Here is a 17,937-nt window from a genome sequence, read left to right as displayed (position 1 = left end):
CAAAGCACACGAGGAAACAGCAGTTCCAAGATGGCAGTTTAACAAGAGGAGAAAGACGGCAAGGATCTGTTGCTTTCATGAGCCCTTGAGATTGGTAAGCGTAGGAACAGGAAAACTGGCTGAAGAATCCTGCATTGTGTGTCAGAGATACACCGGGCCCTCCCGCGTCAATAATCAAGGCAGGGAGAATTACCAGCCGCTGTGGTACTGTCCTTGGCTCCAACAACAAAACAGCATCAGTGAAATCAACACAGCCAGTAAGTTTGGGAGACCGATACAAGACCGGTCTGTGTTGAAGCCAAGGGTGCAAGCAGCAACATTGTATGGCGAGCGCTGGAATGAACATTGTTTGAAATACATGTGATAAAAGATGCAAGTAAGGTGAGTCTGAGCCCGGCGGCGGGGGACCCAGGGTGAACAGAGAATCCCCAGAGAATTTGTACATGTGACATCCTAAGAAGATGGGTCTGGGCCCAGCAGAGGGGGACCCGGTGTGATCAGAAAATCACCCGAGAATTTGTACGTGTGAAACCCTAAGGAGAAAGGTGTGAAAACCTAAGAAAGATGAAATGATGATGAGTGATTGAACTTTGAAACAAAGATACGATAACTTTGACAGAGTGGTCCGGCACCACATGGATGCTCAAGCGAAGGTCTCTGTAAGGTATCCAACTGAAAAGTGAAAGAGTTGTAGAAAATTGTGAATCGAAGTGGTCCTGCGACAGCTCAAGTAAAACCCTGCACACAATTCAAAGTCTTCAATGTTGCTACAGTAAAGAACATTTGTGGCAAAGTTGATCAAGTTGGTCCGAGCCCAACAGAGGGAGATCAATTGAAATCTTTGTGTTAAAGTGGGTCTGAGCCAAGGGGAGGGGGATCCGGGGTGAAGTGAAAATTACCAGAGAAGGGTTTGTGTCGAAGTGGGCCTGAGCCCGGCAGAGGGGGACCCGAGGTGAACAGAGAATCACCTGAGAATTTGTTCCTGTGAAATCCTAAGAAGGTCGGTCTGAGCCTGGCGGAGGGGGACCCGGGGAGAAAAGAAAATCACCAAAGAATGTGTACGTGTGAAAGCCTAAGGAGAAAAGAACTTTGTTGTGTGTAATATTGAATCAGGCAATCTGAAAAAGAGACTTTGAATGGCAAAGAGACTTTGGCACAGAAGGCTATGATATTGAGGTTTTGAACTGCACCCTTGAGCTAGAGAAGCCAGAGACTGTGCTAAGGTCAAGTGTGCACCTTGTCCCATGTGGAAAACGTGGGGAAGGGAAGCCAGCGGCTTGAATATCCTGACATATAATTTCTTGAACACTTTTCCTTTGCATAACATTGTTTCCCACACTAGTTGCATTTAGAAGTAAGGATTGGCAATAGGTTTATTAGTATAGGCACTTTTACCCTGACAAGACACCACTAGGACTGCGTTATTATTATTTGATGGTCGTAGCTTGCTCCCATCTTTAGATTTAGGTTTAGATGGGTGTTTTTGAAGCCCAATTAAAGTTCAATAAACACCCTTGAACTGTGATCACTTGTGTCTGTCTTACTGTTTGATACCATGCCTTCCTTATATTATTTGTAATAGGATGCATTTTGGAAATGTCAGATTGGGATCTTACTGGGTTTGTCACACTTACTGTGAATCTCAAACTTGAACTTCAAATGGAAATATCAAACTGGTAGATTACTTTGAAGGCCAAAGTGATAAAATGCCATCCGTGCGGGTGTGCTATTCTGAGTTTGTTGATTTTTCCTATTCAAATTGATGGAGGGATTGTGTGGCACAGCCCTGATGAGTCCCTCATAGACCCAGGGCACTGGTATATTTATTCAGCTGGCTCTCGAGGAGAGGCCCACATACTCTTAAAATGAAAGTGCCCATTCTCAGGGAGTTTTGCAAAACCCCTGAGCAATACCTCACGAGTTTTAGATAACTCTCAAAAATGGGAAATCAAGCGTATAAGGAGTATACACATTTGTCTCGGAAGTATCTGAGTGGTTGGGTCAATGAAAATTAAGTCAACACGTTTAAAGGGATGTACCGTTTGGTCAGAGGTGTGCATATTCTTAAAATATTGTGAGGCAGAGTTACACCAACATCTAGTGGACAAGAATATCACAGATCCTAGGCAGCGTGCAAAGGTTGTTGATCAGTATTTGAGTACTTGTGTCCAAAATAAGGCTCAGGAGAGCATACCCAAATCAGAAGAGAAGTCTACTGTGAAAAATAAAGTATCCAAGGCGGGTAAGGACAAAGGTTCTCACTCCTCTTCCAAGACAAGCCCCCAACAAATCTTAAGGAAATCCCTGTCACATGGCTCATCAGATTCCATAGAAAAGAAGTGTGATGGTACCTCTAACCTTGGGGCACCAACACCTCAACACCCAGAGGATGATTTCTGCGTGGGGACCTGCCTCATAAAAAGGGGGTTCCGGCATGCAAGGCAAAACCATGCAGGCTGTATTCATGGTTGGTTTCATAGAACAGACCATATTCAGTGTTGGGTTCCTAGGGGATGAATTCCCACTAGACCAGGGAGTAGGTGATGGTCTTTGCTTCTTCTTTGTGTGAACGGTATCGGGTCCCTAGAGGAGACTCAGTTACCACAAATACTCCAGTATGTATGGAGCATGTTTTTAAAAATGGGAAGAAGACTCCTGCACCCCATGACTAGGCTGTTAATTTCACAACTGTCAGGCAACAGAAGGTCTAAGTGGGACAGTATGTCAAAGGCCTTGAGTGCAATGTCAGAGGGTTTGATGACCTTTGCCAATGCCTATTGGCAAAGGTAGAGTTTAGCTGGATGGAAGAAATCACCTTGCATTGCATAGCAATGAAAGACTCCATTCCCATAGGATGTCTATTAGGAAATTACCTTCCTGGTCCAGAGATACAGTAGGCAGGGAGGTCTCTAGAGGTCGCTAGAGCAAAGGCAAGCAGCCAGAGATGAGGCACTTGAGGCCCTAGACGGCAAGGTTCTTCCTAGTGGGGAGTGCGAGAGATCGGTCACACCAGTAGCTACAAGTCCAGATCCTAAAACCACTGGGTTGCCTCTACCTATGGGGGAGCATCCAGCAAACACAGAGTGCTTACTGAAGTAGAAAAGGACACAATAATTCCGAGGTTGGTGCTAGTCATGCCGCTATTAGCACCATGACTAGCACCATTACCGGTACCGTGTCCGCCCTTGTTCAATGGGGACTTACCGGTCTAGTCCGACCTTTGCGGGACCGGTAAGTCCCCATTGAAAATGTCAATCCCCATTCCCATTTGAGCCCCTATAGGGCTCAATGGGAAGGGGGGAGGCGGCAATAATGGTACCGTAAATTACGGTACCGTTATTGACCCCGGTATCTCTTTGCGGGTCCCGTCCTTAACGCCTGCTAAAACCAGGCGTTAAGGGAAGGACCCGCAAAGGGACCTCGGAATAGGGCGCAAAGGGATTACCAGCACCGGTGTCCTTACCGGTGCCCGGTATCCCTTTGCGTCCGGGTTGTAATGACCCCCAATGATCTCAGGGTTTCCTACTTGTTCAGAAAAGGAACCTGAAATGTGGACGGTTTGTTTCCAGACCTGAAGAGTCTGCCAGATCTGAGTGAGTTTTCCTCATTTGGAGACCGAAGCAAGGCTGGCTTTTCTTAGGCACGGAGAAGCTGTCCTGGGTCTGAGGAAGCAGGCAAAGAAGCAAACGCTCTGGCTTGTTGAAAGTGTTCTGGGAGAATGACCTTTTGGACAGTGAGCTCAAGAATTCTGAGGCAGGCTGCAACTGGAGATTGTTTGTTCCCCAGTTCACAAGGAGGTTCTTAATGGACACATGACATTCCTTTGGCTGGTCACTTTGGAGACAGGTTGGCAGCTCATTTTTACTAGCCCTAGATGGGTGTAAAAATAAAGGAATTTGTGAGATCCTGTCCAACTTGCCCAACTTCTGCTAAGCCAGGCAACCAATGCCCGCTTATTTCCCCTAACAGTTGCTGGCTGGCTTTTTCAGAAGATAAGATCCTCAAAACACCTCATGTATCTGGTAAATTTTAGTGATTATAGACCATGATATGCTGTACCCTAAATCAGTGCTCTTGTGGTGCATCAACGCCCCATGTGGTTGTGAAGGCTCTGATTGAAACATTCTCTCGTGTTGGTTCTCCACTAGGAAGTAATTTCTGAGAGGGGATCCAATTTCATGTCTGCATATATGAAGGCAATGTGGGGTGAGAGTGGACTGCCTTATAGGTTGCCTACACTTGTCCACCCCAAACATCCGGCCTTTCTGAGAGATTGAACAAGATCCTGAAATGCATGATAGGTGGCTTAGAAAAACACTTGAGGGGAAAGTGGGATATTCATCTTCCATTTCCACTGTTCGCCTACACGGAAGTGGTACAGAATGGAGTGGGCTTCAGTATCTTTGAACTTCTTCGGATCACCCTGTCAGAGGTCTGGTGAGAGAAGGAGGTGAGGGTAACTTCAGAAATCCTATTCATGACATGGGGATATATGCTTGGGTTGAGGTCCAAAATGACCCAGGACATGGAACAGTCTGAGAGAAATGTGAAAGCCAGTCAGGCATTTATGAAACACTGGCATGACCAGAATGCAAGCATGACAGAGAACACTGTAGGTCAGTTAGTCTGGGTAGTGGAGCCTGTCAAGCCCAGCATACTTCATGATAAGTGGACATGAACCTACACCAGTATTCAAGAGGTAAGTGAGGTTAACGACCTAATGGACACAAGGACTCCTATGAAAGCACATAGAATCTTTCACGCCAAATGACTCAATCTTCATTACAGCAGGGATGATTTGGTGCTGACTCTGGTAAAAGAGGGTGAACCTGAGGAGGATATTGATCCCCTCCCAGACTTGTTATGCACATAAGCCACGGATGGGTCGACAGAGTGGGGTGATAATCTTCACTGACCTGACATCACAGAAACTATCAGCCACTGCTAGGTCAGTTTGCAGGGTTGTTTTTACTAGCTCCAGGTCACACAGACTGGTGTGCCCATGACATTGTCACAGGAGACAGCACGCTGTTGAAAAGTAGAATTCACTGGATGACTGATAAGATGAAGGACGTCATCGGGGAGGAAGTTTCCAAGATGTTGACCCAGGGAGAGATTGAGCCACTCCTAAGGTCATGGCCTTGCCCCATAGTGCTGGTACCTAAAAAGTGCATCAGTGGGAACACTGACACCTGCTTTTGTGTGGACTACAGGCGTCACAACTCTGTGATAAGGACAGGCACCACATACCTAGAGCAGATGAGCTCATTGACAAGCTGGATGCTGCCAAGAAAACAATGCATGTAACCTCACAGCAGGGAACTGTAGTTTGGCTTGACTGAAAGAGAACAAGAGAGGGTCACCCTAGAAGGACAATATTTACTTGTATGCCTTTTGGTTTAACAATGCCACTGCCAGCTTTCCAGAGGATGGTGATCAAGGTCCTACCTAGGCTGTAGGACTTCAGCATTGTCGTTCTCAAGAATGTTGCAGTTTTCAGCCACACCTGGGAAGACCATCTATCCCACCATGTGCTGCAGGCCATGCAGAACGTGGGTTTACCATAAAGGCATCCAAATTCCTGATAATGTGACTTACTTAGGACACCAGATGGGTGGTAAAAAGAAACAGCTTCTCAAGGCAAAAGTGCAAGTGGTCTATGACTAGGACATACCTACCATATAGATCTAGGTAAGGGCCTTCTTTGGTCTCACTAGTTATTGCCAGTCTTTGATCAAGGGGTACAGGACGCATTGCCCTTCTTTTGAATGACCTGACATCCAACAACATGCAAGGTAAATTGGACATCTGCCTGGCAATCAGATTTTCATAGCCTACAAAATGGCTTTTTTAGAGTGCAGGGTCTCAAGATCCCAGGTTGTGGACAGGGTTTCGTCACCCAGACAGACACCTATGAATTTGGAATTGGAGCCGTTCTCGTGTAGCTAAACTCTCAAGGGATAGAACAACCTGTTGCCTACATTGGCAGGCAGGCGACAAAAAGAGAAAGGAACTGGCAGACACAATTGAGACAGTGGGATTTGCCATGGTGTAAGCTGCATGCAAGCTGAACCCCTACATTTTTGGTTCTCCGTTTACTGTTCTGGTTGACCACATGCTTCTTAGGTGGTAAATGGCCATACAGTGGAAGAATACAAATCGTTTGCGCTGGGCCATAGTCTTACAGGGACTGTATATGGACATTCAACATAAGCAACATAATGCAGATAGTCTCAGTAGATATTTTAGACATGATGATGTGCCAGACCTTTAGAAGGATTTTTCTCACTGGTTTTTTGCTGGAGGGCATGTGACAGAAAGCCATCTGCTCAGGAGTGCCATCCTCAGTTTCTTTTTATTTTGCCATGTAAAATAACAATGGACCCAATTTCAAAATGCTCCAAGCAATGTGAATTGGCAACATAGCAGCTACAGAGTATCATGTTTCTTTCTAAAACAGTCTGCTGGGATCAAAATGATTTACAACAGGCATGAGTTGCAGTGTAATGTGCTGCCCCGAGCGTTCTAAATACCTTTAGTTGTATATCCTAATTTGTGAATGGCCATACTTTGGTTAAAAGTAAATATGAAGTTATATCTGGGTAGATATAGTTGCATATGAGGACATACAGGTGAAATCGTCAATCATTTGAGTATTGCGTCTGGCTCTGGGAGTTCCACCCAAAACAAATGGTGGCCTGCTCAACCCTTTGTTCTCTGCTGGGCAGCTTTGACCCCTTCCCAGGAGAACAAAATAAACCTCCTCTATGGCTGGGGTGGGATCTCGGAGCTTGAAATGGGCTTCTAAAACATAATGGTGCAGTCTCACCATAGAGATAATTACTGGAATCCTTTTGATTTGAGATAGACTGGGGAGAGGGGAAAGGACAGTGTAGCTGGTTGAGGACCTTCACTCCGGGGAAAGGGACAGTCACCTTGGATTTGTCAGGCTCCCACTTCCTTCCTGAGACCCCCCTAACATTCTGCAGACAAGTTACTCTGGGAGCTGACATCACAAGTAATAAGCTGTGTTACAACAGCACGGATTGCCCCCTTAGAAAAGGTCTGGAATAGACCAATCTGCTGTGGTAAAGTATAATGGTTTGAGACCCCTCCCAACTTTGAATCATCATCTTGCATCATCTGATTAATCATATAGGAACCATCTTGGACCAACTTGAAGAGGACTACACAAAAAACCTTGTTGGGGGCACGGCTGTCCAAAGTTCCCATCTGTTGGAGGAAGACAAGAAACTCCAAGGAGAGTGCAGACTCTTCACCTAAATGGTTCAGAGGAGCATTTGAAGTGACCTTAAGGAGGAGTAGCCTGACTGCTGCTGGACACTCACACTCAGAACTCTGCCTGCTGGAGAGACATGCCCTGCAAGTGCCCCAAGCAAACTTCCTGGCTAGTAATGGCAGCAAATGGACTCACCTTTTGTCAAGGATCTGGTGAAGGGCCCTACAGCACCCTATGGACCCAATGAAGCTGCATTTAGCTGTCTCTGCAACTTCCAGCTGCTCTGCACTATGTTGAGCACTCTGAACTCCTTTGGAGTGCTACCAAGGCCCATTTCATCACCCCTTATTTGTTTGTTTGTTTAGAATTTATTAGGCTCGCCAGACCCGAGGGTATCAGGGCAAGGGCATTAAAGAAGTCATACAGTTTAGTACATGACTTACAAATTTACATATGCTACAACAGTAACAGATCAAATGCTAAACTAGTAATTATTCACAATTATTCACAATATACATACAGAGGCTCAGTAGTAAATCACTGCAAGTGGTATTCACACTATACACAAATAGAATCAAGGGTAATGATATATAGATAGTCAGTACAGGACAATATAAAATTGTTTGCAATTTACAGTTATTTACAGAGATGTCCAAGGTCTGCAATCTTTATTTAGATTCATTCTCAAGAAGCCATGTAATCAGATTTTGTCTGAATTTGGTGAAAGTTGGTCCATTCTGAGTGAGGTAGCTAGTGAGTTCCACAATTGGGCAGCTTTAACTTGGAAACTAGTACCCCCAATGGTGGATCGTTTAAAGCGAGGCACCTGTAAGCAGTTGGAGTTCACTTGTCTCGTTGGTCTAGTGGCTAATTTTCTAGCAAATCGTTCTGTTAAGTATTGTGGTGCTTTATTGTTTAGGCATTTGTGGATGAGGGATGCTGTTTTTAATTTAATTTTCTCATGTGCAGATATCCACTTATGCTTCCTTCTGATGTCAGATATGTGTTCTTTCTTGGATATATTTAGTGCAGCTGTAAGGGCGTTGTTTTGGAATATCTGTAGTTTATTAATAATGTATTTATTAGCTACGATATATAAGGCGTTACAGTAGTCTATTTTGGAAAGAATAAGGGCTCTGGCTAAGATCAAACAGCTGTTCGTACAGAGGAATTGTTTACTGGATCTGATGAGTTTGCAGGTGTATGCTGTTGAAGAGGCAAGGGTGTTAACCTGTTTGGAGAATGTCAAGGTAGAGTCTAAATAAAAGCCTAGTGTTTTTACTTCCTTGGCAACCTTGATTAAAGTTCCATCGATGATGAAGGATGAGTATTCCAAGCCAAGTTTGTTAAGAAAGGATGTGGATCCTAGGATGAGGAGCTCAGTTTTGTCATCGTTCAGACATAGGCCGTGTGTGGCTATCCATGTCTGTACAATGCTGTATATTTTGTTCACCAGAGCTAGATCAGCATTGTAATCCCTGGTAAGTGGTAAGAGGATCTCGGTATCGTCTGCATAATTAGTGTAGGTGGTACCCAGATGGTCCAAGTCATCAAAGAGGGGTTTAGTGAAGATATTATACAGGGTGGGAGAGACGCAGGAACCCTGATGTACCCTGCAAGTGATAGGGATGGGGTCTGCTGCTGCAGAAGGCGAAAAGACCCTCATAGTTCGGTCGCTCAGGAATGATTGTATCCATGCTATTGCTTCCCTTGAGAAGTGGGCAGCTGAATCCAAGTGACCACATAAAACCTTATGGTCCACTAGGTTGAATGCTGCTGACAGGTCAAGTAGGAGGAGCAATGCAAGTTTACCATCATCTCTAAGTTTGTCTATTTGAGCTTTAAGATCGATGAGTGCTGTTTCTGTCCCATGAAGAGGTCGGAAGGTGGATTGGCGGGAGCCTAGCATTTGGTTAAGTTCTAGGAAGTTCTGGATTTGGCAGTAAGCAACTTTGTCTATAATTTTCAGCAGGAAAGGCACAGTGGTGATGGGCCTGTAGTTGGTCGGAATGGATGGGTCTAGTGTTTGCTTCTTCAGGAGTGGTAGTACCCAGGATTCCTTGAGGTTGCTAGGTATCGTGCCAGATGTAAAAGAGGCGTTAATGACTTTGGTGATGAAAGGTGCTAGATCCCTAGCAGCGTCCTTAATAAGTTGATCTGGGCATTGGTCACCTTGATACTCTCTAAACGTTTAACCCATTTGCACACCATTAAGCTACGCTGACTTAACATCACCTGCCTGTCCTAAGCTTCTTCGAGCCATGAGTCATTGCCACTTGTTGAACCACACCGCTTTGTTTTATCCATTCGAGCCAGCTAGCTGCTGAAGTTGAATCCTTTATTTTCCTCACATCAAGACCCTGTTAAGCTATCGAGCTATGCCAATTCGACATTGCCTGCTTGCCCCAGGCTTCTTCGAGCCATGAACCGTTGCTCCTTGTAGAATTGCAGTGCTTTGTTGAATTCTGTTGAACCAGTTCAGTAACTCAAATCTGACTTGATGCACCTGGAAATACCCCAAATCCCAGCTTAACACTGTCGAGATTCTGAAAGAATATAAAAGGTAAAAATCTGTTGTACTGTCCCATAGGCCTTTCTGTGGTGAGATTTAACAACCCCTGTTATGCCTTAAAGACTATTTACCTGCAGTGCCCTGCTCTTGAATTTCTAGAGCGCCTATTTTCCTGAAGTCTGCATTCTCCATGTATCTCATTACAGGGTGGGTTGTTAGTCCCTTTAAGGGTTTGCCTGTCCTTTTAGTTTAATTAAAGTCTTGTTTTAGTAGAATGTTGATTTGTAAAAAAAAAAATATTTTGGTACTTATCAATATTATTATTATTTGAATGCTTCCATGCTGGATCACACCCTCTTGAAGATTATGGTCTGCCCTCGGCCCATGCTACCTTAAAGAGGTGACAGAGGTATAACATTTATGTTGTGCCTAGTTCACCTGAATGATTGGGATCACTGCTCTAGCAGTAGTGTGGAGCAGAGTAGGAGTTTACAAACTCATACTCATCTCTGTAGTCCTGTGGGGCATTAGTCAATTCATCACTGGGATGCATTGTTTTGAAATAACATGACAAATTACTAATTGTGATACCTTAGCTTGACAAAGTACGGCATGACGTGAACACGAATGTGATTGAAAGTGTAATAGTGAGTGTGATAATGTGTGATATTGAGTGTGAGAGTATTACAGTGAGTGTGAGTGATAGTGATTATGAGGGTGAGTATGATAGTGACAGAGTATGGAGAGAGTGTCAGTGGGAGCGTGATAGTGATGGTGATAGCGAATGAGCGAGTGAAAATGTGTTTGAGAGTGGGTGCCAGTTTGAAAGAGTGCTAGTGAGAGAGAAAAGTGATATTGAGTGTGAGTTAGGTTGACCGAGAGTGAGTTTGAGTATGAGTGAGTTTTAAAGATTGACTGTGAATGTGAGTGTTTTATTGTGAGTAGAAGTGGCAAAGAGTGTGAATGTTAGAGTGAGCGCGAGAGTGAATGTAAGTGTGAGTATGTCTTTTGCTGTAAGGTTGACTGTTAGTGTGACAAGGAGGGTAACAGCGGGTGAGACAGTGAGTGAGTGCATGTGTTCTATGTACATCTTTATGCTGGATATGGTAACTGGGCGGAATGTAAAACAGTACATTATGTGCTTATTGGGTTTGCTGGAAACCGGCAATGATGTTCCATCTACACATCATGTATTTTTATCTAGGTTAAAATGTACATACATAGAAAAGACAGAAACATATTTATTCATTAAAGCTTTGACCGCTGCCACATTGGTGTATTACTATAACTCATCAGGAGGATATCTCATAGGCTAAGTGCTCCCCTCTGACAGAGACAGCCTTCACAGGTAATTTCAGTTTCGAATCCTGGCTGGGCCAGATCACCACTTTAGCCTTCTGAGCACACTACAATGAGCACTGTTAAATTCAGCAATAACCGAAATTGTTAAAGAGCTTAGAAGCAGGCGGAATCCAGCTGATATTATTTTTTATTATTATGGGTACTATTATTGTTATAGTGTTCTGTGGGATTGTCTGATTACTTAAATTTCCTTCTTCCCAGAAAAGTGCTGTTTGTATCTATGTATACTGTGACTAATCTGGACAATTTGTCACTTATCCCCGGAGGGGAGCAACCCCCTGTGAGGATAGGGAGGTGAGCCTGCACCGCAACACTGTCCCTAGGGATCTGGGAAAGTGGGACCTCACTGGGAGTGACTCCCCTTTCGGGGGTAAGGACTCCCAGTCCAGAAAGGAGTGCGTTGTCTGCATACATCGGACGTTTTTACTACAGGCACCAGCAAGCCTTCCTCTTCCCTATTGGCTTCAGATAATGCTGACTGTTATCTGAGGGCCGCCATAAATGAAGAAGAACACACCTTTTCTGATCGGGAGGACACATGAACAGAATAAGAACTGTGAAAGGAGACAGACTGGGGAAGCCGTGTACAACTCCTACAAAGGGAGGAGAGTCCACGGTACGCAGAAGCGAGCCTCTGGAAACACGTCCTGAAAGGGTGGAGCTATGCATAGTGGCAGGACCAGTGGCGGCGTAGCGGGAGCACGGCCCGCTAGCTGAAAGCTACAGAGCGGGTGCACTGACAAAGCAGGAGGCTCGGAGCAGGAAGGGAGTCTAGAAGGGAAGGAACCTGTCCTTTCTGGTGGCGCGATCACTAAATGTCAGTGGTTGGCCGGGCAACGAGCGACAGACCCCCGAAACCAGAAACAAGCAAGGAGCCCAAGACTCTGAGCTCCACACAGCGTGTGTTGGTCCAAGCGAGAGGAGCACGAACAGGGAGGTGAGTGCCCCCGCCATGAGGACACCAGCAGTGGTAACACGCTGTGGAGTGAGTACTTGAATTGAGAGGTAACAAACCCACCCCAGAGCCACAGGACTTTGGGAAGTCCCAGTGCCATAGGAGGTGGGATAAAGGAGAATACATGCAAAAATAATCCTGGAGGGATTCGTACTACTAATAAAAGCTAAACTGATCCAGGAGGAATTTAACCAGTGGTAAACAACAAGCAAGATAATGGAAGAGAAATTGTATTTTGTTTCCCAGAGAGGGGGAAAACAAGAACTTTATAAAAAAATACTCATATTTTAATTGACAAACTATACACAAGGTCTGGATGTCATGTAGGGGTATCCTGACTGAATTTTGAGACTAGGAGAAGTCCTCAAAGAGTGAGGCCAGGCAGAAGATCATGCCGAGGTTGTTCTGGAAGCCTCTTTCTCTTTTTAGATAGGTTTTTCTAAAGTGGAAGGGTCTGTTAGGAACTTAGAAATTTGGACTCTAGGCTCTTTATTTTGGACTAAGACAAGCACCCTTAGTTTTTTGTCTTAGAAGGCAGAGCATTTTCCTTATAGTGATAGGGCCAGTTAGGCATTTTCTTTTATTTTGAATAAACAAATATTTAACATGATCCATTGTTGTTCGAGTCCTCCTTCTGGTTACCACCATACAGTGGGTTCGCTAGGGAGGAACCTGGGGGGGGGCAGGGCCCCCCCTGTGAAACCCTGTGCCCCCCATGTGCCCCCCTACCTAAGACGAGCAGTGACCATGTTCTCCCCTTACTTTTGTCTGTGCCCCCCAACTTTTGTCTTTGGCCCCCTCTGTGCCCCTCCTAAATTTCATTCCTGGCGACGCCACTGCCCCCATGCACTAGAGTGTTTTACATAATGCAGCCCACACTGAGGTCTATGAATCAAAGCATAGCGTGTGAGTGTGAAACATTCGATGATGCATATTCACACAGTCACAAAATCCTTACACAGCTACATTAAAAGCATGCACACATTTGGCAAAAATGATAGATTGGAATAGAAACAGAATGCTGCAGTGGGCTGGTGCAAGGGTCATCCACTGACAAATGTACCTAATACACTCTACGCATCCAGGAATCTATCAAATATACACATCTGTTGTTTATAATAATGCATTATTTTTTTCTTTTTTACATTTCTTTTTTATTATTTTTCACAACAAAATACAGTAAGAGTGCTATTCTCAACATGAAAAGTCCTCCCCCCCCCCCCATTTTTACCTTAATCGAGTCACATAGCCATAAAACAATCTTGCTGCAATTCTGGCTGTCCACCTTATCATGCAAGAGATTAGTGACAGCATCTTCTGAAGTTAATGCCTTGCAGGTGTCTCTATATCCATTGTAGTCTGGGAAATGTCCTCTGCAGGGCGTTGAGGGAGTCACTGTTTGCAATAACTATCAACATTATTTACTTTTGTGTACACACCCTAGTACTCCCTTTTTCCCGATTGCACATTATTCCTTCCAAAAACCTCAAATGCCTTTACTAGATTATAAAACCAATACATTTACCAACTCAATGCATCATTGGCTACCGTTTATTGGCCTACTGAGCACCAGAACTTTGTATTACCTTGATATATGTACTTCATCATAACACCAACTGATCGAGTGCCTTTTTAGTTTGAGCTATTAGGTGTACCTTGCATTCAAATAGTGATACATGTATACAAAGGGACGAATGGCATATGATGAGGGGCACATACAAATGACATTTGAGGAGGGACACACAGCGGGTCATCACGAATTGGGCAGTAATCCTTAAATCCGGCGGAAACAGAATTTTCGCCACCAATACCGCTCCGCTGGATCACGACTGTAAATCCCACTGGCGCTATTACAACCGGAGGTAGTACAGCCAGCTGTAATAGCGCCGGCACCCAAACGCGATATTACACAGCCATCACATGTCTGGCGTTGGTGCTCCTAGCGCCAGAAAGCCCAGGGGGGAAACGGCCAAAGTGCAACTGTAAGTAATGCTTTTAATTACTTGCCTTCAAACTATGCCACTTGAATAAGATAAGGAAGTGTAGTCAAGTCTGATGCAGTAGCAGTCAATAAACAGGGTTTTCCAGTTTGTTTCATTTCTCATAGGACCTGATTGAACAGGCTACTTCTAGGTACAAGTGAGGGATTTATTCCATAACATCTCCTACAACTCTGAATTTGAATTGCAGAGGTGAGTAAGATGTATGCATCCACTTTGAGAGTTGCTTTTCAATTCAACAATAGTGATTATAAAGAAATAGGGATGACAAGAGACCATGATAGGTTTTATTTATTTTATTTATATGTTTTTTGTAGAGATGATGTGGCTCACTCCAGTCCATGAAAGGCAAGACATTTGATCTTTGCTACACATCCTGATGAAGGTCTAGAAAAAAGAGAAGAACACGATTGTTAGTCCCATGACTGAAACACATGTCGACTAAATAAATTGTTTGGAATTGCAGCAAACTGTGAATGACACCTGCATCAAGGATAGGGTCAAAATATGTTGTATAAGCACTTGTCAAAAAAACGTGTAATATGAAGTCTTGTTTACACAAAAAGATGGAAATCCATTGCTGATATGTGAGTGTGTGTGTGAATGAATGATGGTGAATAATTGATTGTGAGCCTGACTGTGGATAACTGTGATTGAATTATTGATTTTAGGTTATTGATATGTATTATTATTAGAATGTATATAACATATATTTTTGTATTGATTGAATAACATTTGCATATATATGTATTGAGTTAGTAAATCTTGTCATCCTTCATCTACTGGTCCACCCTATTATTTCTTCTCGTCATTGAGACAGAGTCCACGTTTTGCCATCCAGGCTTGGATGATGCTGTATATCTCATTAAGCAATTTGGTGTCTGTGTCGTAGTCACCAGTGACGGGTATGAGTATCTAGGTGTCATCTGCATAGTTAGTGTAGGTGACACCCAGACGGTCAAGCTCGTCAAACAAAGGCTTGGTGAATACATTGTAAAGGGTGGGGGACACGCAGGAGCCTAGTGGGACACCACACGTGACTGGTGCAGGGTTAGCTGATGCTGATTGAGAGAAAACTCTCATCGTTTGTTATCTAGGAACGATTGGATCCACGTTGTGTCGTTGTGAGAGAAATGTGCTGATGTCTTGAGATGTGAGCAGAGGATTTTATGATCTACTAATTCGAATGCTGCCGACAGATCTAGGAGTAGGAGGAGTGCTAGTTTACCCTTGTCTTTGAGCTCCTCTATTTGAGTCTTCAGGTCAATAAGGGTAGTTTCAGTGCCATGCCTTGGCCTGAAACCCGATTGCCTGAGGCCAAGTAGGTTGTTGATTACTAAGTGCTCCTGAATTTGCAGATAAGCTGTTCTATCAATGATTATTATAAGAAAAGAGACCGTGGTGATCGGTCTGTAATTCGTGGGAGTAGCAGGGTCTAGGGTGGGCTTTTTAAGAAGCGGGAGGACCAATACGTCTTTGAGGTTATTCGGCACTATGCCTCATTCGAAGGACGTATTAATGAGGACCGTGATGAAGGGTGCAAGTTCTTTAGCAGCCTCCTTAATGATGGGTGCCAGGCAGATGTCACGCTAGCATCTTGAAGGCTTTAGTTTGGATATTATATCCTCAACCTTTTTAGTGTTGAGAGGGGAGAAGTTAAAAGGTTTGCAATGAATTAAGGGCAGTAATGAGGTAATGGGTTTGGGGCGCTGTTAAGGATAAGAAGTTTTTTTGAATCAATCTTGTTTTGCAGCATGATTATTTTGTTTAGTGGTGCTGCCTGTATGTTAGAGCACCATGAAGCATGCTTGATGCATGTGATTGGTGGGGGTGCTGGTGATTCCAGCTCTTTGAGTACGTTAAAGAGTTACTTCGTGTTTGATTTAGCTTTTAAAATGCGGGTGTTATACGTTTCTTTTTTAGCTTCTAAGATTGCATCTTTGTAAGATAAGGAGGCTGTTAGGAAGTTCTCTTTGTTAGTAGCAGTCGAGTGACTCTTCCAGAGTGCTTCTGCGCTTCTTTTAGCTTTTCGTAGTGATCTGAGGTGTGGGGTGCACCACCAATTTAAGTGAGCAAGTGATTTAAGTGGGGCAATGGTATTTAATGCGTTAAGTAGAGTTTGGTTATATAGGTCTACTAGGACTGTAGGGTCTGGGTGTTTAATATTGGTTTCATTGAGTATCGGCTGTAGTAATGGGAGTAACTTTTCCACTGTTATGTTACGGGAGTCCCTGGTTTGTGTGGGTGGGGCGATGTTGGGAGTGTTGTTCAGGTAGCTAGCATCCTTTATAATGACGGAGATCAGGTGGTGATCTGTCCAGGCACATGGTGTATTGAACAAAATATCAATGTTACAATTGAGGTCCATAAGCCAATCTAGAGTCCTACCTTTGGTATGGGTAGGTTCTGAGATTCGGTGTGTGAAGCCTAGTTTGTTTATGGAATTAGCGAGAGTAGCGGCTTTAGGGTCTTTAGCATCCTGGAATCCTAGGTTGAGGTCTCCGAGTAAAATAATTTGGGATCCTGGCTTGGTGTTGTCGGATAGGAGAAGAGTGATATCTTCTTCAAATATGTATATTTGTCCTGGTGGTCTGTACACGAGGTGCATGGTGGTGGTGCGAGAGGCCGATGTGGGTAATTTAACAGATAAGAGTTCGGCTGAGAGGAGAGTTTGGTTAGTGATAGGTCTCAGACCTAATGCCGTTTTGGAAATAAAGGCGACACCTCCGCCTTTGGCTCGGTTGGAGTCTCTATCAAGTCCGGTAATCGAGTATTTGTCTGGAATCGCTAGTGAGAGCGCAAGTCCAGCCGTAGCGTGAAGCCACGTTTTGGTAACTGCTAGGAAGTCATCGTCTAGGGAGGTTATGGTGTCAGAGATGTCAAAGGTGTGGGCTGGCAAGGATTTAGCATTGACCAATGCACCCTTGATAATGGTTGGGGGAGTATTGGTGGTGCTAGTAGATGTAGGGGTGCGGTGAGGTCCGGATGGTGGGGTACTGTTTTTTGATAAGGGCAAAGAGGGCGAGAATCTAGAGCCTAATCTTTCATTTCTTAGTTTGACTATGCAAGGCTTGTTGGGTGTAGTTTTTTTTGCGAAGTGTTGAATCCAAAGGTCTGGTGCATTGAGGTAAGGATTATTGGGGCATTCTGGTGTAATTAGTGAAGGCTTAGTGGCTGTTGATGGTCCTTGTGATGAGAATGGGGCAGACATTATGCCTGCTTGAGGTTGTGATCCAATTTGAGTAACTAGCGGCCTGTTCGTCATACTGGGCATGATTCTCTTATTGATGTACTGCAGCGAGTGGAGACACCTGGTGTCTCTGTTGGTCGTAGGCAAATGGATTATGGTAGGTGACAGGTGGCGAACGGATGGTGAGCTGAGGGCAGTGAGGAGGAAGGTGACAATAGTCAAGAATTTGGGCATGGTTTAGTGTTTGATGGTATGGATATTCTTCTATAAGAGCGTGGCAATCCGCAGTGGAGCCCCACGGATGCAGGACTGGCGGGTTGGCGAGGGTGAAGAGGGCACTTAACACAATTGATCAGAGGCAATCAGGATGGTGCTGGGAGCATACAATATGGGCCCACAGTTAGGCAGTAGTGGTGCTATATATAGGTGCACAATTAGGCTAGGCAGCCAAGGTGCTATGGGCGCAGTGTGGCTAAAAGCATTCAAGAGTACTATAGGCCCACAATTCGGCGGGGACAGTCACTGTAGACATGCAGTAAAGGCACGCAGTAGGCAGTAGTGCTGCTATAGGCATACAAAATGGGCACACAGTTATGCAATGATTATGCGATGGGCACACATTAGGCAGTACATTAGGCACTGGCGGTGCTATAGGCTAAGGCAGTCAAGGTGCCATGG

The sequence above is a fragment of the Ambystoma mexicanum genome, chromosome 12 (genome assembly GCF_040938575.1).
Source record: "Ambystoma mexicanum isolate Mex_15411 chromosome 12, UKY_AmexF1_1, whole genome shotgun sequence".
Classification (NCBI taxonomy): Eukaryota; Metazoa; Chordata; class Amphibia; order Caudata; family Ambystomatidae; genus Ambystoma; species Ambystoma mexicanum.
Note: the sequence above shows the minus strand (reverse complement) of the source record.